This window comes from Lutra lutra, chromosome 17 (assembly GCF_902655055.1).
Source record: "Lutra lutra chromosome 17, mLutLut1.2, whole genome shotgun sequence".
Taxonomy (NCBI): Eukaryota; Metazoa; Chordata; class Mammalia; order Carnivora; family Mustelidae; genus Lutra; species Lutra lutra.
This window is the reverse complement of record NC_062294.1, coordinates 19204898-19228819: the sequence shown is the minus strand read 5'-3', so window position 1 is coordinate 19228819 and position 23922 is coordinate 19204898. Positions and strand designations below refer to the sequence as shown.

General features: G+C 53.9%; 1 long non-coding RNA gene across 1 annotated transcript in view; it reads right to left on the bottom strand.

The window, feature by feature from the left end:
• The window catches only part of LOC125089892 (uncharacterized), a 430488-nt gene that overhangs the window by 405868 nt on the left and 698 nt on the right, over positions 1–23922 (bottom strand). The window lies entirely within an intron of this gene.

Genomic DNA, 23922 nt, shown 5'->3' with positions numbered 1-23922 from the left:
CGGCATGTTCACATCCATGTCCACAGCCTCCAGAGAAGACTAACCACAGCTCCAGGGGTCTTCCCTGTTACCTCTGCTCTGGGTCCAGGACTCAGATGACAGAGAAAAGCCTACAGACCAAAGCAATCTGCTCCCTTCCAGTTGGAGAAACGCCTTTCTCATCCTGGAGAGTGCTCCAGAACTTTCTATGGCTCACTATGGCTCCCATGCAGCGGGCAGTGGGAAGAACTCTGACCAGGTCGCCTTCCCTTGCTCACTGTTGACCTTCACAGGACAGTTTTCTTCTCTGAGCCAGCCTCCCCACCGACAGAGCACTGGCTACCTGGGATGAGAGTTCCCTCTCAGCTGTCAAGACATCAAGGCCCAAGGACTCCAGTGCCCCCTGCCAGCCCCAGGCCCTCCACAAGCACCTACCAGGTCCACACACAGATGCATGCCTGATGGGCTCCCATTTAGATCTAGTTACAAATACCCCAGGATGTGTTTTAGCCTAACCCGTCAAGGGGACATTGTCACACCTGTTTCAGAGGCTCCTATTCTGAGTGACCAGAGAGACGTTCAAGCAGCGGCTCTCAGAGCTCAGAGTCATGGCGGCACTTGTTCAAAATGCACATTCAGGGACCACCTGGAACAGTCAGCTTCAATCAGTGGTCTAGACCGGGGCCCCCCATGTACACACTGAAGATTGCTCTCGATTCTGAAGCAAGCTGTAAGTGGGCTTCAGGACAGTGCCATCCGGTTGTCTCCCAGGACCGCCAAGGTTCTGTCCCTTCTTAGGGCAGTGGGGCTGAAATGGTCACCGCAGGCGGGGCAGACTTCTGGGAAAGAGTGCCAAGTTCGGCTCTGGATGCATCAAACCAAAGGTGCCTGTGGGGGTGTCCTGGGAGAGGGTCTGAGGGCAGCGGCACCGATGCTCCAGTGCACCAAGGAGCATCTCCTCAAGGGGCAGAAACCCCAAATCAAATCTCTGTTCTTCTTCACAGCAAGAGAGAAAGAACAGGAGAGAGGGAGGCTGCCTTCAGGGAGGAAGGAGAAGCAGCTCACTCTGCCAGGGCCGGTGAAGGGACCAGCAGATAGTAGGTACATCCAGTTTCCAGGGCCGAGTGACCCTAAGAACACAAAACAGACGCCAGAAGGCCTGGAGCGCAGGAGAAGCCGCCAGGGGAGCAGGAGGCATCCTCCCGCAGAGGAGCGGACTGAGGCTGCCGGAAGAGCGGGAGGCCCCCGGCGGGCCCCACCTTGGGATAAGGACCGGCGGCTCCCCGTGTAGGCAGCCGAGTGGGCTTGGGGGATGCGGTGGGTGGCGCGCGCCAAGCGGAGGAGGCCGTGCTCCGTTGGGCTTACGGTGTCCAGGGGCGCGGTGGCGGCGCGGCGGGGAGGCTGGTGGGCAGCCGCGTGGCCACAGCGCCCCCTGGTGGCCATGGGGATCACAGCGTGCAGCGGCCACGTCTCGGCCCCGCAGAGGGAGAGAAGGTAGCCCTCAAGGTTTGTGTGGGCACATACCCCACCCCGCCCCTTGTGCACTGAAACGGCTGCCTTCTGGCGTCAGGCCCCAGACAAATAGTCCTTTCCTCCTCTCCCCATATATATATGTATGTGTGTGTATATAGATATACATGTATATTTATTATTTATATAAAAAACATGTATATATTTATATATGTTTGTGTTGTTGTTGTTTTTTTTTTTTAAGAAAGAGCAGCTGCCACTGCTAACAGACCCACCCTTCCCTGAAAATGATGGAGGCTTTTCTTTGTGAAATTTTACTTCCTCTCCCCAACAGTGGCACCTAAATATTGAACCTTGAACTCCGATGTAGCCCCTGGCTTCATCGACCTTCGTTTAAACTCAGGCAGTGGGGTCATGTCTGGAAGCTCCCTTTGTCAGCACTGAGTTTAGGGTCCTAAGAGCACAGAACCCACCTCCCCCCTGCCCATTCTCACAGCAAACAGCTCACTTCCTCAGTGCCGGGGCTGTTGTGAGCACTTCCCAGGTGTGATTTTTCACATCAGCCTTTTATTATCCCCACACAGATAAGGCAGCTGAGAGGTTAAGGAACTTACCCAAAGTCACGCAGATAGAGGGATAGACAGGATTTTAACTCCTGTAGTCTTGGTTCCAAAAGAGGGGAATTTTAGGTATGGGGAGGAAAAGAAAAAGAAAAGTCACTTCTAAGGCAGAGCAGTGTTGCAGTGTTGGGGGCCTCCAATTGTGTGAGAGTCTAGAGAGCCTTGTTGAAAGTTCTCGGGCTCCATTGCAGAGCCGGCATCAGGGACGCCCCAAGGTGGGCTCACCCACGGTGTGCTGCTCAGACCAAGTTTTGGATGGGGAGGGAGGGGAGCTCTGCCTCACCCACCCCCAGGACTCTCTGTCCATCTCCACTGGCCAGGGACAGTCCCTGAGGATGGAGAAGCAAAGAGGCTATGGGGAGGAAGTGGGCATGGAGCTTCTGCCTTTCAAAAAGGATTTCTCTGAGCTCCTTCAAATGCCTGTGGCACAAGGGCTGGCCCAGGCTTCACATTCAGCCCTCCCCCTTTTCTCCTCCCCCAGCCCCTGCCTGAGACGCAGGTAGAGAATGTTCACTAGCCACCTGATTACTCTGTCTGGCCCCAAGCACAGAGGGCTGAGGTCTATAACCTTCCACAGTAGCTTCCTCCCTGGCTGAGATCTGAAATCTCAGTTTTCCAGTCCAGCTGTTGTGTAAGCCCACCCAGGTCTGCACATGCCTCTCCCCATGGCTTATTGTCAGTGGGCTGCAGAGCTGAGCCCAATGGAATGGACAGGCCCTTGGGGGCAGAAGAGGCCACTACAAGACTGGGCGCACTGGCTTAACCAGAACCATCTCTGAGGGTGAAAACCTGACACAGGACCCAGTTTCCCCTTCTTGGGGGAGTTGGAAACCAGGCAAGGCCTCCATGGTGCCAGCTGGGCCCCAGAGCCATGGGAGCAAGAAATGGGAAGTCTTGGGAGGGAGGAAGACAAGCTGGAGGGCTAGGGTACCACTCTTACCATCATCTGTCCGACTCTTCCCTATGATGAACATTCCCTGGAGAAAGAGGCCAAACTGGACTGCTTATTTAAACAAATCACCTGAGTTTTGCTGCCCTTCTCCCTTATGGGAACTCACCAATTCCCCCAGAATACCCCACAATTGAATCAGGAATGTGTCACACCCTATATACTCTCCCCTTTGTTATAAACAGCTGAACCTTGGTACAAGACATGCTGGGATCTTGGTTCTGTGGATCCAGGGACAGGAAGAATGTGGAACCTACAGGAATAGAGGCCCGAGAAGCCCCTCTGATGTCTTCTGAGAACAGGCCATACTCCCACTAGCCGCATGACCTCTGCTCATGTCGCCTTCTCTGCCCAGACCACTAACCCCCACCCTCTTCACCCATGAAATGAGGAGTCTCCCTTCAGCTGCAGGAAAAATGTCACTTTCTCAAGTAAGCTTTCCTGATACATGTCTTCCCTAAGTCTAGGGTAAAGCAGAAGTTAGTTGGCTTATGTGGGTTCCCAGAAGGCGCAGCCTAAGACAAGGACTGAGATGCAGGTAGTTCAATCTGGGAGGGGTCCCTAGGGAGCAGGAGAGAGGGAGAGTGAGAGGTGACCAGAGAAGAAGGAAAAGATCAGCAGGGGCTCTGCTGGGACCTCCTGAGAAGCAGTGAGAAGACCCAAGAGCCGACCCCCTAAAGGACAGGAGCATTCATCATCTGGTGCACACATGGGGTGGACGCTGTAAGAGCAAGGTGGGTCTGAGCTGTCTGGCAACGGGCCACCAGTCACCGTCACTGGGGCTGAACTCAGAGCCGCCCAAGGAATGTGAGGAGCAGGGGCCATGCCCGTGCTTAACTGCTGGCTTCCCTCACCACTGAGCCCCAGCACCCAGCATGGTGCTGGCAGCGCGTGGGGACTTACGGGTTACCTTCGGAATTAACAGACTAAGTGACTGAATGAACACTGTAAGACTGCCTCCCAAAAGTGACTAGCAGTCCACTCTAAGACATTCCAAGGGTCCCCATCACTGCATCAGATGATAGATTAACAGAGCAAAAGGCAACCAACACATTGAGAGAAAATCTTTGCAGATCGTGTATCTGTTTCGGAGCTGTTTTCCAGAATATACAAAGCCCCCTGCAGCCCCACAACAAAAAAATAAAAAAACCTGATTGACAAGCAGGCAAAGAACTTGAATAGAGATTTCTCTGAAGATGATATACAAATCACCAACAAGCATACAAAAAGAGCTCAACATTATTAATCATCCCAGAAATGCAAATAAAGCCACAATGAGATATCACCTCACACCAAGAAGGATGGCTACTCTCAGAAAACAAAACAAAACAAAACAAAAAACACAAAATGTCAAGTGTTGGCAAGGATGTTGAGAAACTGGAACCCTTGTACGCTGCAGGAGAGTAAAACAGTGCAACCACTATGGAAAACAGTATGACAGTTCCAAAATAAAATAAATCCCATTTCAGGGTAAATAGTCAAAAGAATTAAAAGCAAGCTCTTAAACAGATATTTGCATCCCATGTTCAGAGCAGCACCATTCACCACAGCCCAGGTAAGCAACCCACTGACGAATGACTGGTTAAACAAAGGGTCTCTCTCTCTCTCTCTCTCTCTCTCTCTCTCTCACACACACACACACACACACACACACACTGAGGAATGTTCAACCTTAAAAGGGTACGAAACCCTGTCACAGGCCACAGTGTAGGGGAACCTTTGGACATGGTGTTCAGCGAGATAAGCCAGACACAGAAGGACACAGGCTATACAATTCTACTTATATTAAGTCTAAAATTTTCAAATTCATAGAGACAGAAAGTAGAAGAACGGTTGCCTGGAGCTGGGGGGAGGGGAAGGTGGGAAGTACTGCTTAATGAGCACAGAGTGTCAGTCTTGCAAGCTGAAGAAGTTCCAGGGGTCTGTTGCACACCATATGAATGCAGGTGACACTATGGTACTGTATACTTTTTTGAAAACACTTAAGAAGGTAAATTTTCTGTTCTGTGTTTTTTACCACAATTTAAAAAGAGATCCTTGAAGTATCCTTAGACACAGATGAGAGCAGCTCCTGCTTCAAAGAGCCCTACACTTTACAAACATTTAAAATATTCTTCTTGTTTGCTTCGGTCTTTTAAGGAAATTCTCAGAAAGTTCAGTAACCAATGGATAAACGGGGAATGGATCAAGAGCCAACACGGCTACCTGGGCAGAGGGTGCCGGGCTAAGGCCACGAGAAGCCAGCAGGGGCGTGAGATGGGCGTGCGGAGGGCGTGTGCTACAGGGTGGGGTGTGGGTGGACAGGGGGACCGTGCGGTGGGGGGGGGGGGTGGTTCAGCCTGAGGAGCTGGCAGGTGCAGAGCCGGTGCCACGGTGGGGAAGCACATGTGTTCAGTCTGCCCCCACGGCAGAACTTCAAGGGCACGAGGGGAGATGCTGCTGGAAAGGAGAGTGAGGGTCAGCTGGAGACAGGTATGAGCACCAGGCTAAGGGGTAGCTGAAGGGAGCCACAGCAGGTTTGGAAACTGGGAGGAAATGTATGGTTTGGTGAGCACCACCCCTGTTCTTCTCGTTCAGTGAGCAAAGAAAAATCGAAGATGGCATGCGAGTTCCACTTTCGGCTTCTCACTCCCTAGCTAGGCTAGTCACTCCAGCCTTGCCCAGTGTGGTAAGCAGAGGGTGGGAAAATCAGCCAAACTCAGCTTCGTGTCTGGGCCTCTCCCTCTAACCCCGTCCCCCACCACCAACTTCCCTATATCACTCACCTCATTGTGTGTGGTGGGCACGAAAGTTTACATTGTCAGACATGAGATACTGTAGGAAAAGGGGACGTAATATGAGAATAATCATGGAGTCCAGAACTCCTACATAGCAGAAATGGCTTTTTCAGGTACCACTCAATTCTAGAGGCTATAGCTCCCAGAGAGAGAGAAGCGGGAGGGGAGTTGAAGCCATCCCCCTGACTAATCAGGCAATAGGCTATCTGGAATGTGTGCACAGATTATTGTAGTAACCAATTAGGAACAGCAATAGCCAGGCCTATGTTCTGTACTTAAGGGATTTTCCATCAAGAAATTGCAGATGAAGAGACTGAGAATCCCTTGTAGTTGATAGAAAAGGCTCTAATTTGGGGAGTTAGCACTGCAATGCACCAGAATGTGGGAAATGGATGGTGGCCAACCAGACCAGCTCCTTCAAAGGCTCTAGCTCATCTGTACTCCCGGCATCCCTCCCTTCATGCCTCAGCTCTGCTCCTGGGACCTGCTGCCAAACCCCCTCTCGTTTCCATTACCAGCCCTTCCCTCTTGACCTTTCCTGTCCACTGATTCTGAATAACTCCAAGTTTCTGTCACCAGAGCGTTTCTTCTCCGTGACCCCAGCTGTGGCGGCCATGGCCCAGACCTGGCTCCCGAGACTCCAGCCCACAGGCTCCATTTCCAGGCTCCGTTCATCCAGGAGATGAGGGGAGGCAAATGGCAGGAGGAACCAAAAGCAAGAAGGACGAGGAGGAAAACTGAGGACTGCGGACACTTGCTCCCATACTCTGTCCCCAGTCATTCAGGCGGGTCCAGGGATCACTCATTAATCTTCCTGTCGTCTTGGTCAGAACCCAAGCTCAGAGGGCCCCTTCAGATGTTGTGATGGTGGCAGGTGTATTTGTTATCCACTGCTGCATAACAAATTACTCCCCACCTCAGCGACTTAAAACAACAATCAGCATTTATTCTCCCTCACGGTCTGTGGGTCAGGAATTCAGGAGCAACGTCGCTGGGAGTTCTGGTGTGAGGGCTCTCACGAAGTTGCAGTCAGGATTTCACAGGGCCTCCCCCGTCTGAAGGCCACCCTGGAGCAGGGGAATCCATGCGTACACCCGGTAAGCTGGCGCCAGCTGCCAGTGGGAGGCCTTGGGTCCTTGCCTTGTGGGCCTCTCCGTGGCACTTCTCAAAGGGCCCCATGCCCTGGCCTCGCCCTAGGCGAGCCATGGCCACAGCAGAGCCCCAGCCCCAAACAAGCCACCCAAGACAACAAGGCAGTTGCCACAACACCCATGTGAGCTGAACAACAGGGGTCACAGGTCGTCACCCGTACCGTACCCTCCTGGTCACACAGACCAGCCTCTTCAATGTGGAAGAGACGACACAGGACATGGATGCCAGGATGGAGACAGCTACCTCCACGGCAGGGGCCGAGCAGGGAAAGAGGCCCCTCCCGGGCCTGCCTGTCCAGGAAGGTTGTGGCTCAGGGGTCCACAGCGTGGGTCTTCCCCAGGCCCACTCTCTGTCTCTGGGCATGTGTCTTGTTGGGGGAATCTGCCCAGTGTTTGGGGGTTGGCAGGAGAAATAAGAGAGATGAGGGGCCAGGAGCCCTCCTGACAAGAAAAATGGAGGTGAGCTCCTGGCCTGGCCTGTTTCACATTCCCTTATTATACAGAAATACAGCCCACAGCCCACTATCTGGAAGCCTGACACCGGACGGGACATGGCATGGGGGACCAGAGACCACACCTCCAAGGTTCTTCTTCCTCGAACCCAGTGGTTCTCTGCTGGAAACAGCTTAGCAATATCTGGAGACATTTTTTTAAAGATTCCTTTATTTTAGAGAGAAAGTGGGGGAGGAGCAGAGAAAGAGGGAGAATCTCAAGCAGACCCCCTCACTGAGTATAGAACCTGACGAGGAGCTTGACCCTACAACCCCAAGTCACAACTGCAGGCGAAACCAAGAGTCCAACACTTAACCGACTGAGCCGCCCAGGTGCCCCTGGAGATATTTCTGTCACAGCGTGGGGGGAGGGGAGGTTCTCCACGCACCCAGCAGGTAGAGGGAGGCTGCCGAGCATCCTTAAAAGCACGGGACAGCCCCCGCGATGGAGACTTCCCTGGTCTGAAGTGTGCCAAGATCCCAAAACCCTCACTAACCCTGTTTATAAATAAAGTCTGTGGACAGGGATGGGAACGAGACTGCGGGCAGGGCAGGATAAGATGTCCCAAGGCCTGTCCAAAAACCACCAAAGCTGCCTTGAGGCTCAGCTGCTCACCTGGGGTGGAGGGAAGCTTCCGGGGGGATGCACCCCTGTGGAGCCCCCATACGAGACTTTTTAAAAAATTATTATTGAAGCACGACTGACATACAATGTTATCCTGGTTTCGTGTGCAACACGGTGACTTGACAGTTTGGTACATTACACAGGGCTCCCCGTGTAAGTGTAGTCACCACCTGTCACCATATAATGTTCTTACAACATTATTGACTGTACTGTTTATGCCGTACTTTCCATCCTTGTGACTGATTTTTTAACTAGAGGTTTCTACCTCTTACTCCCCTCACCTTTACCTCGGAAATGAGGGGAATGACCCCACACCAGGTGAAGCCGGCTCTAAGGACAGGCTCTTAGGAGACTGTCCAAAAGACCCTAAAAAAGCCACCATCCAGGATCCCTCCCCCCATAGGACCTCAAAATGTGAAACTCTAGGGAGCCAAAATATTCACACTCGTGTGATCTTTGACCTGGTTAAACTGAGGAGAGCTACACACACACACACATACACAGGCACACATGCAAACACACACACAAGGCACAAGCAGACACACACAGTCTCCAGGGGCAGGCCCCTGCTCCCTTGCACTATTTTTATTAATGGAGCTGAGCCTCAAAGGAATTACATTCCTTCAACATTCTAAGCCGTAAAATTTGTCTAGCAGGAAGACGGACCATGGAGCCAAGCTTCTTGGACCAACTCCATCTCCCCAAGACCCCAGGTTCTTTCTGGACAAAGCTCCATCTTGTGGCCACAGCAGGCTGCGGACCGGAAGGGGAATGACTGGCCACAGCCACTCATTGACCCAGTTCCTTCCTTCATTCAAGAAATACTTCCTGGGGGTGCCTGGATGGCTCAGTGATTGGGCATCTGCCTTCGGCTCGGGTCATGGTCCCGGAGTCCTGCAATTGAGTCCCACATCGGGCTCCCTGCTCCGCGGGAAGCCTGCTTCCCTCTCCCACTCCCTCTGCTTTGTTCCCTCTCTCGCTGTGTCTCTCTCAGTCAAATAAATAAAATCTTAAAAAAAAAAAAGAAGAAGAAGAAGAAGAAGAAAAAGAAAAAGAAAGAAAGAAATACTTCCTGAGCTCCTGCCCCATGTCAAGCACAGTGCAGTGAACCAGGCAGAGACTACCCCGGCCCTCAGGGGGCGCATGCCTCATGATGGGGACAGAACTTTACAATTGTCACACAAATGAAAATGTCATTGTCGGGGTGCCTGGGTGGCTCAGTGGGTTAAGCCTCTGCCTTCAGCTCAGGTTATGACCTCAGGGTCCTCAGATTGAGCCCCACTTGAGAAGCCTGCTTCCCCCTCTCTGCCTGCCTCTCTGCCTACTTGTGATCTCTCTCCCTCTGTCAAATAAATAAATAAAATCTTTTTAAAAAAGAAAGAAAATGTCATTGTTATGGTTCTAATAGCAGCCACCACCTGCCACTGGGCAGCTGCTCTGAGCCCAGAACTGTGCCAGGTGAGTCACCATCCTGTTGGACCTTGTCAGTAAGCCATGCACACCAGGACGGGGCCCTGAGCTCCTTCCTCTCTGTCAGCCCCTCCTCTCAGCACCCGCTGTGCTGCGGTGTGGCTCCCCCTCCTCTCTGCCGTCTCTCCCTCTCTCTGCCTTCCCCAGGTGCCCTGTCCCCGGTCCCACCGGTCCCACCCCCTCTAACCCAGCATCCATGCCGCAGTCTGAGGGAGCTTTGACCACATCGCTGTCCCTCTCCAGCTCCCGGGTGGCTCTTCACTGCCATCCAGCCTCGGTTTCTCCTGTGCTACACAGCTCAGCTCACCCTCTACTGCCTCCAGCAGCTCCCCAACTTGCTCCACCTGCCTCTACGCCCGCACCTCCCCAAGTGTGGCCGCCAAACCAGCCTGGCCCCGGACTGTGCCGCATCCAGAAAGCCACAGTCCTACAAGCAAAATGGGTTTGAAAGTAAAGCAAATCTTCACCTGCCCCTCTCAAAGACCCATAAGAGGTTCCAAGTCATAACCGGCCCTCCTGACCCTCCCTCAGCTTCGCGGTCCGCCCCCCCCTTCTCTCTGACTGGCAGCTGCTTAGGACGTGTGGCCCCTGACCCTCAACTCTCCCCAACACCCTGGGGCTCCTGGCCATGCCGGGTCTTGTAAGGCCTCCCTCCGCTGCTCTTTCTATTATGTTTCTATAATAACAGCTGAGAACCCCCTGGAAAGGCCCCACTCTCCTTAGAGCACACCCCACAGGGGCAAGCGAGGTCTCTCTCTAGCAGGGACGGGGCGGGCTCACACAAATCCATTCTGTCCTATTTGACCACCTTCACCAGCCCACAGGCCTGCGCCGTTGCTGCGTCCAGCTCAGGGCGTCCCTCCTCTGAGCCTCCCAAGGGCAGGGAAGTGTCACTCCTCCGCACCCCCAGCCCCTCCATCCCGGCTCTCATCACCCTGTCCTCAGATGGCCTGCGGCTGTCATCTCCTGGCACCAGCTGAGGGCTGGGCAGGTCCTGGTCCTCAGCCCACTCCTGCCACTCCATAACCTTCCAGAGATGGACTCCATCGAAACCAATGAAGCGCTGGGCGGTACCAGGAAAGCCAAGGGAAGTGGGGGTGGGGAGGAAGGTCACCACGCGTACAGAAGTGGCTGTCGGATGACACACGTCCTCGTCGGGCCACTCACGCTACAGACAAAAAAAAGCTAGTTTTTTGGCTGAGTGTGGAAGGAGTGAGTTTTCCAGCAGATATCTGGCACCAGCAAGTGTCAAAGCAAGCAAACTGATCCATTTCTCCCCGTCTTTATCGATCTCATAAGGGAAATCCCTTCCTGCCTCTTCTGTGCAGAAATCAACATTGGCAATAGTTTTTTAAAAATTATAATGGTAAACCTCAAAAGCATAAAAAAGACCCTTGCCTTATGAGATGGAATTTTCTTTCAACAATCCCTTTCTGGGGATGGGGCCCCTCCCCAAGGCCACAGTATGGAAAGGAGGCATTTGATGGAGCCAGCAAAGGGAGCCCACAGGCTTCAGCAGCACCACAGGGAGATCAAAGGGAAGGCCAGTGTTGGCCGGGGCCAAGAGCCAACTGACCCGAGCCCCTGCCCCGGCTTGCTGTGCGCAGCCCCGCACAGAAGGACCAAAGGGAGATGCAAGCTTCCGGCCTACAACAGAGACTGGGCTCCCGAAGAGAGCAACACCAGGGTCAGAGGGCCAAGGAACCACGGCAAATGAGGGAAAAAATCCAAAGGAAAGGGTGTCCATTTCCAAGGGGCACCCAGAGCCATGGTCACATGCAGAGGTAGCCCCAAGAGCCAAGATCAGAAGACCCCCACTCGGAGAGGTTGAACGTGAAGGACAGAACAATTCTGTATTCTTCTGGGCTGTGTACACCTGCACGGCTTGCGGGAAAGACAACGGATAACAAAGCGGCCCGCGCGTCTTGCCCCGGTAAGACTCGATTCCGAGGGCTGATCATCTTTCTGCCGACAGACCGTGAGTTGGCTCATTCTCACTGGGCTTGGTAAAGAGGCAGCCTGTTTCCCCACAACCACACAATACTCCCCTCCCAAATCCCCTTCCGCACTGTGGCCTCGACACGCCCCCCACACTGGGAGGTGGGGTCTCCTTCACCTCTCCTGGATGTAAGCTGGCACGCAACAGCAGAATACACAGAAGGGAAACTGTGGGACTCAAGGCCATGAGGCCTTCACCTCCTTCTCTGAAACACCCACCTCGGGGCTCTGAGCTGCCAGGTAAGGAGTTTAACTTCGCTGAGGCTGCAGGGCTGGGAGGAAGCCAAGCTATGTGGAGAGGCCACACGTAGGTGGACCCGTTGACAACCCCGGGCCCAGAGAACTGACAAATGAATGAATGAGTGAATGAGCGAAACTCCATGTGACCCCAGACCCTGCAATCAAGTCGCACGCTGCTCCGGAGCGCTCCTAGGTGACAAGCAATCCCCACTACGCTCTCTGAACTCCAACCCACAGAATCTCTGAGCATAGATAGCATCGTGTTCCCACTGCTCTGTGCTGCTGTAGTTTGTTACAAAGCAAAGCTAACAGGTCGGGGGCAGGGACGTGCGAGGCTGGAGAAACCCCTCACTATTAGAACCATCAGCCTTGTGCTCGCTTCGGCAGCACATACACTAAAATTAGAACCATCAGCCTCAGCTCCAATTCAAGTTCACTCAGGCCAGGTGCTTCAGCGCCCTACCCTGTTTCCTCATCTGTAGAGAGGCAACAACACTGCCCTTGTGGTGAGGTCTTAAGCAGCTGTGACAACCGCCCCCATGACCTCTGAGGGAGATGGGGCCAGCGCAGCCGTGCGGGCTGTGTGAGTTATCCCACCATCGACCGGTGGGGACAGAGCCTGCTCTCACACTTACAATGAACTGACCCAGTTCCATGGTAATCAAGATGCCACGGCTTTTTAGGCTAAATGAAGAACCTGGGGCATTGCCCCGATGGCAGATATCAGTGAGATTTAATTTATCTCCTGTATGTTGTTTTTTTTTTTTTTGCTTTAATTGGAAATTTTCTCCTAATGCGTGGAGAAATTCACTGTCAAAATACAGAAAAATTGTGCACAGAGAAGCTGGAGAAGCAAACATGATATAAACTCTCTAATATGTTTCCAAAATGGCAACTGAACTCGTGTGGCAGCTTCAGCAAACGGGCTGCTGGAGTCTTGAGACTTGGAAGATAGCACAGTGAGCATTTCAAATTGGGGAGGCGGGTGGAGGTCCCAGCCTTACAACGGACCTGGCAGCCTGCTTGGAGCTCATCTTCATGCCTGCTGTGGGAGTGCCCCCCACATGAAATCCCCAGGACAGGGAGACCCCAGGAGACCCCATCTAAGCCCGGGTAAGAGAGGCATTCAGGTGACTTCTGCGTGCTTCGCAGCACAGCTGAGGTACACATAGGACTCAGAGAATGGGGACCTTGAAGACAGGGGGCCTGATGAGTTTCAGGAGAGAGCTCTGAGGACAGTCACCCAGATTCCTGGGTGATCCCCCAGGATGTTATGGTCCCTGGATGCCAGCAAGGTGGGCAGGAGCAGGAAGAAAATAAGGATGCCATGAGAGGGCAGAGACAGGCTCATGTGAGCTACTGGGGGACTGAGAATCCCCAGGTGAGGTTTACTGAAGGTCCTACAATAGCAAATGGAGTAAAAACCTCAGAGAAACAGAGGGTGGCTGAAAACAGGCACACAGACACGCCCAGGAGGCTGGGGTGGCATGAGAAAGTCAAGCCTTTATCCAAGGAGGGTTTTTGTGCCTACCATGGCCTGTTGGACTGAGTGAGATCACTCATCCATCTGTTCACAAACTAGCTACTGAGCCCCTGCGACGTGCCAGCCACGGAGACCAATACACACGCGCCCGGCCCTTGGGGAACGGAGTGATCTAAGCATCAGGAATGGAGTAAGGCCTGGTTCCCTCCCCCTCCCTCCGAGACCACGTTCCCATCTCCTGGGGACTCAGTCATTCTTCCAGGGTATCTGCTCCTGAAGCCAAGAAACAGGCAGAAAACCTGTTTCCTTTAATAAATAAAATAAAATCTCCTTCGCTTCACCCCTGCCTCCCAGGCAGACGCTGGTAATACAAAGCCAGGCAGGTTCTATCGCGTATGTTGTTCTAAGAAACAAGAACCGTCTCCCTAGCCTCATGTTAAACAAAAATCTTCTTCAGGAGGATTCCATGGTGTGTTTCAAAAAAAAAAAAAAAAATCCACACATTGTAGTGGCCTCTGCCATCGTCCGGAGGATGGGAACGGTCCCTCCCGGCGCGGGGCTTGTAGGCAAGGGGAGGACCCGGCTTGGTGGTCCAGCCTCAGCCTCCTCAAATCCCCGTCCACAGGCCCTTCCAAGTGCCTCCGCGTGGGTCCCTCGGTCATCTGTGTCCCTGGCATTCCCGGGCCTCCACTTCTCAGCTGCTGCCTCTGAGACTTGCAAGGAACGCAGTCAGGGCTATGCCCGGCATTTGCTGTGATTCTCTTCTAACTAGGTAAATAATATCTCAGAGGCAGACATCTATAAAATGAGCTGTTCCGCCCCAGTGAGGCTTGTCGCAAATAGGAGGGCTTGTTCTTTTCCAAATACTCCAACATCCCGCGGGTATGAAAAACAATAATCCCCTCTCGACTGATGGGCTCGGAGCAGGGTCTGAACGAGCGCCACAGCGGCTGACTAGCCGAGCACATCATCAAGGACGAAGGCGGACGCCAGCCCTCGGGAAGGCCCCACACCGTGCACTCACTGAGCGTCAATGGGCGAGCGCATTCTCGGAAGGAGGTGCTGGGGCGGCCCATGTCCAGGATCTCGCAGAACCAGACAGAGAGCCTGACCTCCTCATGGAGCCCGAAACAGGTTTCCTGGCCCAGCACCCCCACTGGAGACAGTGAGGGGCCTGTGTGGCAGCGGAGAAAGCATTCAATCGGCCACAGCAAAGGCTCTGATCATGAAAACCTCCCTTAAGCTAGAAAAGGAGTACTCCTGAGGGAAAGGTCCAGAATGCTCTCAGCATCCGGGATAACTAAAACCGTATTCATTAGCAGCCATGTCATCATTGAGGAAAATCACCAGCAAACAGAAAACGTATCTTCAGTTTTCATAGTGATGCAGATGAATCAAAACCAGCTTCAGACGTGAAGTGTATTAAGGATCCAATAAATAACCTTGATTCAAGCAATTACTTAAAACTGAAATCTGCTAAGCAAGGAGAATGAGTCATTCCTTAGCACGGTGACCCCTATTATGTGGCAGGAGCAGGGAGCCCTGGGGGCAGAAGGCAGAAGGCACGGAGTGGGTGGAAGCTGGCCATGGCCTTCACCTCCATGCTTCCCTCTGCATGACGGGGGAGCCTGCTCACGCCCAGCAGCACGGACAGGGGCCAGGTCCCATCACGACTCACCGCGCTCAGTCCTGTGTCTTTGTAGACCAGGGTCGCTTCCCCTTTGTGCTGGGCCTTTACCCCGAAAGCTTGCTGAGCATGAGTTGGATTCCCCGCTAGAGACAAGGTTTCTAGTGCACATGGTGTGCGAGGATGGTGCAGAGACATGGGAAGGGGACACTGAGCCGGTAAAGGGTGTGCTGTAACCCATCACCACAGGCACAGGGATGACAACATGGGAGGCAGAATCAGGGCCCCCAAAGATGCCCACCTCCCAATCCGCAGAACCTGAGAATACACGATGTGCTACACGGCAACGGGCAACAAGGATCTCAGATGAAGGAAAGACGGCAGGCGGGCTGGGACGTTAATCAGCTGATGGCGAGATGGAGAAAGGAGCCCGGACCAGCCAGGTGGGACCCGCAGAAATCATAAGGGTGCTTGGGATGTGCAAGGAGGAGAGTTAGCTGGGGAGCAAAGGGATATGAACAAGATTCCAGTGGGCTGCTGCCAGCTTTCAAGACAGAGAGTGAGGCCACAGCTAAGGAGGCTCCAAAAGCCAGAAAAGGCAAGGAAATGGATTCTCCTGAAAGCTCCTGCCAGCACCGTGATGTGGGCCCAGCAAGACCTATTTCCTATTTCTGGCCTCCAGAGTGTAAATGTGGGTTATTTTAAGCCACTGTGTTTGTCATGATTTGATACAGCAGCAGTGGCAAATACGAGTGACAAGGAAACTCTCCTGCGCCCCCCGCACCCATGAGTGTCTCAGGAAGATCGGGCTGCTGCGACAAAGTACCCGAGGTCAGGCGGCTCCAAAACCTACTTTCTTTCTCATGGAGCTGAAGCCTGGCAAGTCCAAAGTCAAGGCACCAGCAGACTCTATGCCTGGTGGACCTGCTTCTTGGTCCTTAGACAGTTCGGTGTCCTTGGAGGGGGGACGGGGAGCGGGGAGGGAGCTGTGTGGGGTCTCCTTTGTAAGGACACAGTCCCATTCTAACCCTAACCCTCACAACCTTGTCACCTCCCAAAGGTCCACCTCCAAGTACCACCACGTGGGGGTCAGGTTCAACACAAGACTTCGGGGAGGACACAGACGTTCAGTCTGTGGCACTGTGCGGACAGGAAGAGGCAGGATGACCGTTCTTGTTTGTGTGGCCATCCTGGATTTGTTGGTGGGATCTAGAACTTCCTGTAGGCCTAATGGCCAAGCTGGGTCCCTAACCCAGCTTTGACTGGAGGCCATCACGTGCTCACCCAGCTCATGACAAGCCTTGCGCGTGATACTCTCTCAGGCAAAATCCCAGGATAGCGACACACGCAAAGCTAGTGGGGCTGGGCCTGTGGCCAGGCCTGCAGGAACCAAGTGTGGGGAAAGGAGAGGGAGACTGGGCTCTGGGCACATGTGTGGGAGAAACGTCCTTTCTGGGCTGTCTCGTCATGCACACCTTCCTAACTGCTCCTTCCTTGCTGGTAGCCAGGAGGCCCCTCTTACCTAACAGATGAGAGGGTGTCTTAGACTCACTTTCCTGGACACAGATGCTAGGATGGAAAGTCCGTAAAGAATGTTTCTTGCCAAGTGGTCCCGGGAGACACATGAGAGTAGCAAGGAAGGTGGGCTGGGCAGAGGGACAGGTTGACCACAACGCCATGCGTTACACTGGCTACCCGGGCCTCAGCTGACTCCAGGGGACCTTGGGAGCCAGGAGGGTTCCTTGGAATTGTCCACATTTGAGGCCGGGGGAGCAGGCCCTCCAAACTGCACCCCCTCCTCCGTCAGCCAGACACTTGTTAAGGGGATGGGCTGCCCATGGGGTGAGGCAGTTTCCCATGGCCGAGGACAATTTCCAGGGCAGGATGGAGCTGGAAGATATTCCCAGCATCTGGAGAATGGGTGTGAAGGCCCTGAAAATGTGGAGGTCTGTGCAGAAGTCCTTGCATCCACCAAGAGGAGAGAGCCCGCTGGCCACAGCGGGCAACGGCTAGAGCCTGGATGGAAGGCTGTCACCCCTAGTGACAGAGACCTCCTTGTCACATTGTCTAGCCTCCTTGTCACCTCTACACCTGGCAGACGGGCCCCACAGCACTCCACACCACCCAGGATCCCGCAGGGGCACTGCCCCCCCATCCTTAGTCCCGGGCAACCCCAGCAAACCAGCCTGTCTCCCCCACAGAGGTGCTAACAGAGACATCAAAGCTGCAGCCTCTCGTTTTCAAGAAGCTTTGAACCACACTTCTGAAATGGCTGTGTCCAAGAAGATTAAAATTCTTCCTATTGAAGAATCAGAGGGTCTCAAGCATCGGAACGGAGTGGGTGGGCTCACAGAGACAGAGTGCTTTGTGCACCAGGCAGTGGAACAGAAAAGCCAGAATAAAAATGTATGGGGATTCTAAGCAATAAAATCTTAGTTCCAGAATCCCTAAAGTGGTGATCTAAGTAGGCAGGGCCCCAGGTGAGGTTAAGAAGGGAGGACATTGCCAGCAAAGGAACAAAGGCCTTTATTCATTCCCTCAATCATTCATTCATGCAGAAATGATTAATGAGCACCTACTAGGTGCCAGGTACTACGCTAATGCCTGGGGTACAGAGAGAATACTAGAGACCTGCCCCTGCCTCCCAAATTGCTGACAGCCTGGTGGGGGAGGCAGACAAGAATTGAGTGTGAAATGTGCTGAGATGAGGAAGCACAGGGGTCATGGGACTCCAAAGGAGTCAGAGAGGGCTTCCCGGAGGAGGCAAAGCCTGAGCTAAGCCCCCAAAGGATGCTCAAGAGTGAATGAGGTGAAGGTCAGTAGAGAGAAGAGAGTAGGAATGAAGCAAGAGGGAGGAGAGGTTTGGAAGAGGGATGAAGAGAGGTGGGGGGTGGGGAGTTGTTCAGAGCCCACAGGGCCATGAAGAGCAGGCAGACGGTATGGACTTGATCAGAGGGCATGAGGAGCCACGGAAGGGCCCTGAGCGGTGGGTGACAGGATTCCATTGAGGGACGAAGACCACGAAAACCCTGCCAGCCATTGAAGATGCTTCTGGGTTCATAAGCCTTAGCTCTGACCCATGACTGGAGAGGGCTGGACCCGTGTACAGGTGGGGGTACAGGTGGGTACAGGTGGGTACAGGTGGGGGCCCTGCATGCTCCTGCCTTTTTCTACAAAGCCAACCCCTCTCACGTAGCAACTGTAACAACGCACCGTGCTCCGGACACACTGCAGTCCCCGGATCCTCCCCAGGACCATGTTCTTCTATTCCTCCAGGCCGGTGCTGGGCCTGAGATTTCCCCCCACTCCCTGCTTCCCCAGGCGGACTCCTCCATGTCCCTAATGCCCACCACCACCCACAGGCTGGTCCGGCCCTTCCTCCCAGAGCCACCCGGGGCCCAGCATGGCCCCCAGAGCACGGTTCCCTGCCGTAGCCACCTGTTTACACGTCTGTGAGTCTACCAGCCTACCTGTATGTCCACCTGGGTGTAAGAGCCCGACTCCCACCCCTCACCCCCCATCCCCGGCCCAAGGCATACCAGGCCTAGCTCTGCCTGTCCTTGGAACCCTGGAGCAGGAGGAATCATCAAAGATCGTCTTGCCCAGACCGTTCTTCCAAGTGCGCAGATGTAGGAAGAGAACAGCGGTGTTGGGCTCCCACCACTGCTGGGCCTTTGGTGGACACCCTCCCTCATCACCGGCAAATCCATCTGCCCGCAGGTGTCATGAGCTCTGCTCTGGATTCTCAGGGGGTGGCGACCAGCCCAAGCCACAGAGCTGGTCAAGAGCAAACCAGACCTGGGAGTCACACGTGGCCCTTCGCAAGTCCCCAACTTTACCACCGTCCAGCCCACTTCTCATGGAATGGCCAGCCACGTATCCACCAAGTGGCCCCAGTAGCAGACTGAGAATCCTCTCCTGTGTACTCACAGAGACCAGTCACAAGGCCTCCCTCAACAGGGTTGCAGATCTTTCCACATAACAGGTTCAGACGAGAAAGGAAAAGTCTCCCTTGAGCCACCTCCTTGGTGTCCTGGGAGCTCACACATGTCACTCCTGACTCCTGAGCCGGATGGCCTCCCAGCCAGCAACACTCAGCATCCTCCAAAAACCTTCCCCTAATCCCTCAAGGCCTGACAATCACAAACCTGGCCCGTGACAATGTTTCCTCGAGGCAAAGAAAGCAGATGGAGCAGTGGACAGTTCTCCGTGACCTGGGGGCCCCGAATGGACGCAGCAGGCCAGGCAGCTGGGCGTACAGCTGTGCCTGGGATAGGGCCCTCTGGTGCCAGGCTGGGGTAGCCTCTTGGCCCAAGCAGATTCCTGCAAAGAGTTGCGACATTGCCCCTTTCGCAACATCTCATCCTGCCTGGAAAGCCACTGGGCAATGGCCAGAGGGCAGGGACGTGTCCGTGGCATCCTAGGCGATGAGCATTAAGAAGTCTGACAGGTGAGCCACGTCTATCAGATTCACTGCTCTGAGAAGTGACTCTATTGATAGTCATGCCTGGGGGGAAGCTGGGAAAAGCCTTGAATCTTTACATTTAAACCCCCAGGGTCACGAAGCACTGCTGTGCTTTTACTCAAATTGGTTGATAGGCATGGCCTTTCTGAACAAAAGGACTGGGGAAGCAAGGATAGTCTGGTCTACGAAGGACCAAAAGATCCAAGAAACATGGTGTTATGATGTGGACAGTGCATGTTCTTAATTGTATTTTATTATGGCTTTATTGAGTGTTTTCTTATAAGTCACCTCAAATCCTTTGGGGAATAAGGCAAAGCAAAAATAGATAAATGCTTTAAATGAAAGCATAGGTGGGACGGCGTTCCGGTGCCAGAGGTGGGCACTCGGGTAAGCAGGGAGGGCTTCACCAGGAAACACCAGCCCCCAGATAGGCGGCAGCAGCTCCGGTTTAGACGCGGCTACACTCGCTTAAGCCTCCCCGGCACTTCCACATTAAGTCCATCCCGGGCATCAAAATCCAACATCCGGGCAATCTGGTTGTACAGGGCCTGCCTCCTTCCTCAGCTCCCCCAAGCCTGGAACATGCAGAGAGAGGGGCAGGATGGTGGAGGGGTGTTTCAGAATGTGGGGCCCTAGAGCCCCTCTGTCCCAACCGTGGCTCTCTTTCTTCCCACTCTAGGACCTTGAGTTCCCCTTGTAACCTCCTGCTCCTAAAACGGGGGTCAACAGAGCACCTGCCCCTACAGGACATCAAGCGCTTGTACCAGGAAAGCTCGGAGCTCGATGTTTAGTGAATACTGGGCAAATCACAGTTCTCAGACCAGGGCCTGGCCCCTGGGAGTCAACCTCCCCCTGGGGAGTAAAGCTGTCCACAGCCTGAGGCAGCAGGGGACCTCAGATGACCCAGGGCCACTGGGGCCCTGGCAGGGCCTGAAGTGAGGGTTGGGTAGGGTCTCAGAGCAGGAAAGGATGGGAAAGTCTCAGAAGGGCTTCCCAGAGCAGGAGGGGTCTGGGGTGTCTCAGAAAAGAGAGAGGAGGAAAGCAGCCCTCCAGGGAGGGGTAGAGCATGCACAAAGGCTGGGAACAGGGAGGGCAGGATGGGCGTGGAGGGCGGGCGGGAGCCGACCCGGCCGGCCAGACCCAGGCATGGCTGCCCAGGGGAAGGCGGAAACCTGCCTCTGTGGACTGAAGGCTGAAAACCAAGCAAACAGACCAACAAGATGAATTCACACAGGCAGACACCTCGAAGCAATGCGTGTGTGTGACCTGAATGTTGTGTAAATACTGGAAGAAAATGAACAAGAGAAGAATTCTTTGATTGATCCGGCTGACACGGATTCTAGAATTTCTGCCTTTTGCTCATGTTTAAAGAACTGAAGTGAGGCCTCTGCCAGAGAAGGAGGCACGCCTGGTTTTGGCAAAGATTAAAATGTTGGCACTCAGCATGCCCTCAATAAATTCCTGGGGAAGGAAGGAACGGGAAAGCTCCTTAAGATTTTTCAGGAGCCCCCTCTTGCCTGCAAGTTGGAGAAAGACTGTAATTCTCATCAGCTGGAGCCCCTGGCTCCCTGAGGAACTGACACTGTTCTCACTGGTGTGTTAATATTGAACTTGAGCAGAAAATGGGGCCTTCCAGGCTAGGAACCTCCAAGGTTAACACGGCCAGGATCTTATTAGGAACACTTGTAATTCTGAATTAAATCTTGAAAGAAGGGAAAGTGGCGTGGCAGGGCAGGGGTGGGCAGGCTTGCTAGCCAGGAGGAGAAACAAAGCCAAGAGCCCCAGCTTCCTGCTCTGAACCAGGGAGTGGGGAGGCCCGGGTCATGCCCTCGGGGTTCCCTGGTCTCTCCCTGACCATGCCTCAGGCATCCCTCTTTCTTCTCCCTCTACCCCCAGGGGGCATGCTTCCCTGGGCTCTGGCTCAGATTCCACAGTCCCCACCCACCCCTGCTGAACCAAGTGCGCGGAAGTATGCACAAGTACTGAGCACCTACTGTGTGCCTAGCCCTGTGCTGAGTCCTTTCCATGCATCATCTCATTTGCTCCTCAGAGCAACCCTCCCAGGAAGATATTATTAGGCCTGTTTTACAGATAAGGAAACTGAGGCTCAGAGGTCTAAGATCACAACCCTGAAAAAGTCAGAGCCAGGTCTCCCCGCCTGTGCTCTCAATCCCACTAAGTGGTTTTTGTACAACCATCGGGATGTTTGCCATCTTCACGTACCACCTGCACTATTGTTTACTTTTTCTTTAACCTGACTCCCTTTATTTTTAACTTAAATAAATGTATTGAAAGAAAACAGCATATCACTGTGATATGTGTAAAAACAGTATGTATCCCTTATCAAAAGCGGCCAGGAAAGAAAACAGTATGAATTGCCCCAGACCCTGTGTCCTGCTCAACACACCTGCCTCGGCCTCCTACACCCTGCTCAAAAGGGAGATGAGCAAAAAGCCAGGGGGCTCACTGGCACCCTCACCAAGACAGGATGGATGGAGATCATGAGGGGTCCCTTTTTCATCCTGTGACTCAGCACTGTAGACACTGCGTCTGGGCCCCCGATGACATCCCTCTGTGTCCCCTTCCTGTCCCAGAACCCACCCATCCCCACAGCTTCTGGGCCCAGCCTTGCTCTGAGAGCCCCCAACACACGTCAGCAGCCCAGACTCCCGTGGCCAACTACTCAACAGTCAGATTCTCCTCCTGGGAAGCACCTGAGGGCTGAGCCCACAGCCAGTGAACACGGATACAGATCTGACCACCCACACAGCCGGGTGATACCACCATCAGCCCAGAGGCCCAGACTGGGAAGGAGGTACAATTTTGACCTGCTCCATTCCCCCAACCTCTGTAAATGTTCCCTGCGGAGTGCCAGGCTGTGAGCTGGGTGGGGATGGGTCAGACATATCCACCATCCCTGCTCAGTGACAGAAAATAAGAGCAGTGCGGGCCAGGTGGCTCTAACCAGGTTCAGGAAGACGGTCAAGGGCATCGTTGTTTAACTTTCGGCTGGAGAGGGGCGGGGGTGGAGATGAGGCTCACAAAGAAAGTGACACTCGCTTAGCTGTTAAGAAAGCCTCTCTCTTACATCAGCACCGAACGTGATTCTCACAACAGGACTGTGGCTGTGGCTCATTTCACAGATGAGGAAACAGAGCCCCAGCAGGTTTAAGCAACACAATGTCACACCGCCTGCTGGAAGCTCAGCCACAACCCTGTATTCTTTCCCCCTACTCTTTTCTCAGCTGGGCGCTCAGAAAACAGTCAACGACTCCAATTCCTACATCTCCAGATTGAGTGGAAGCCCTCGAATGCAAGAGTTATTGCCTGTACTTTGTCTCCTGGCCCACCCTCCAGTGCCCAGTGCCCTGCGCACAGCCCCGAGCCCACGGTTAGCTCCCTGCAAAGCAGCTCTGTCAGGTGGGAGTGGGGAGTGCTAAGAGCGGGAGGAGGAATAAGGGAGGAAGGTACAGAGCATGGGCTGTGGCTTCGTTCTCAAGGAGGCAGCCACACCCAGGGACCCGGCGCAGTCACAAGGCAGGTGCCTCTGGAAGGCCTCCTTGAAAGGTCATTTTGAAGTTGGTTCTGTACGGCCCAAAAACGTAACAGGGTTTTTCGTATTTAAGAGGGAGGCAGACTGGTGAGGAGGGACGGAGACATAGCTTAGAGACGGGGGCTCCTTCAAATACCGCCCGCCTCTGCCAGGCAGGTCAGCAGCCACTCTGTCCCCATTCCAGGCCCGCTGGGGGCTTCGGGCATCCCGGATGGAGAAGCCGCTGATGCGGAACGCCTCCCTGGGCTGCGCGGGGCGGGAGTGCCTCCTTTCGCAGAGAACCGTGGCTCCCTCTAGTGGCCATGTGCAGCAGCGGCGCCGGGGAGGGCGCGGCTCTGGGTAGGATCTGAGACTTCCGGCCAGAGAGGCAGAAGGTCAGGTCCAGGCTGAGACACTTCACACGGGGCCGAGCCGGAGGCTTGGTATGGACAGTGACCTGGGTGCCCCCAGAAGTTTCATCAGCTCAGCTTCTGCATGTATGTGAAGGTTCACCTCCTCCAAAGGGCTTTCATAACCCATGTTTTAAATACTGTCTTTGAGCAGGATATTAATAACACTACTAGTGACACAAAGCTGACTTTCAAACCGCCTCTGAGAGCTCTTTCCCCTGGTTTCCCATATCTAAATAATTGAAAGTTTTTAGTAGCTATTGTTGAGTCAACGGCAGCCACTTATTAAGGCACTTACCAGACTTTTCTGCCTCCTTTTGCCCTGGAGGTAAAGGAGAAACTTTTCTGGTTGTCAGTAATAACAGTGTTTTTCTGGGCAACCTCTGTGCTATTCATGGGCCTGAGCCTCCCACCGTCCCGCAGGCAGGGAGAGAAGTACAATCGCGGCTGGCACAGACCTTTCCTGTCATCATCTTGCTCCATCCTCCCAGGTTAAGGAAGCCATCTGGATGGCCCAGTGAGCCAGGTCCTGGTGACATGAGCAGGCCTAGCCTGAGAGGGGCAGGGAGGACATCTGCAGGCTTTGGGGCAGCACAGATCACCAATAAAATACCCCCTGGGGAGAAATTGCTTCG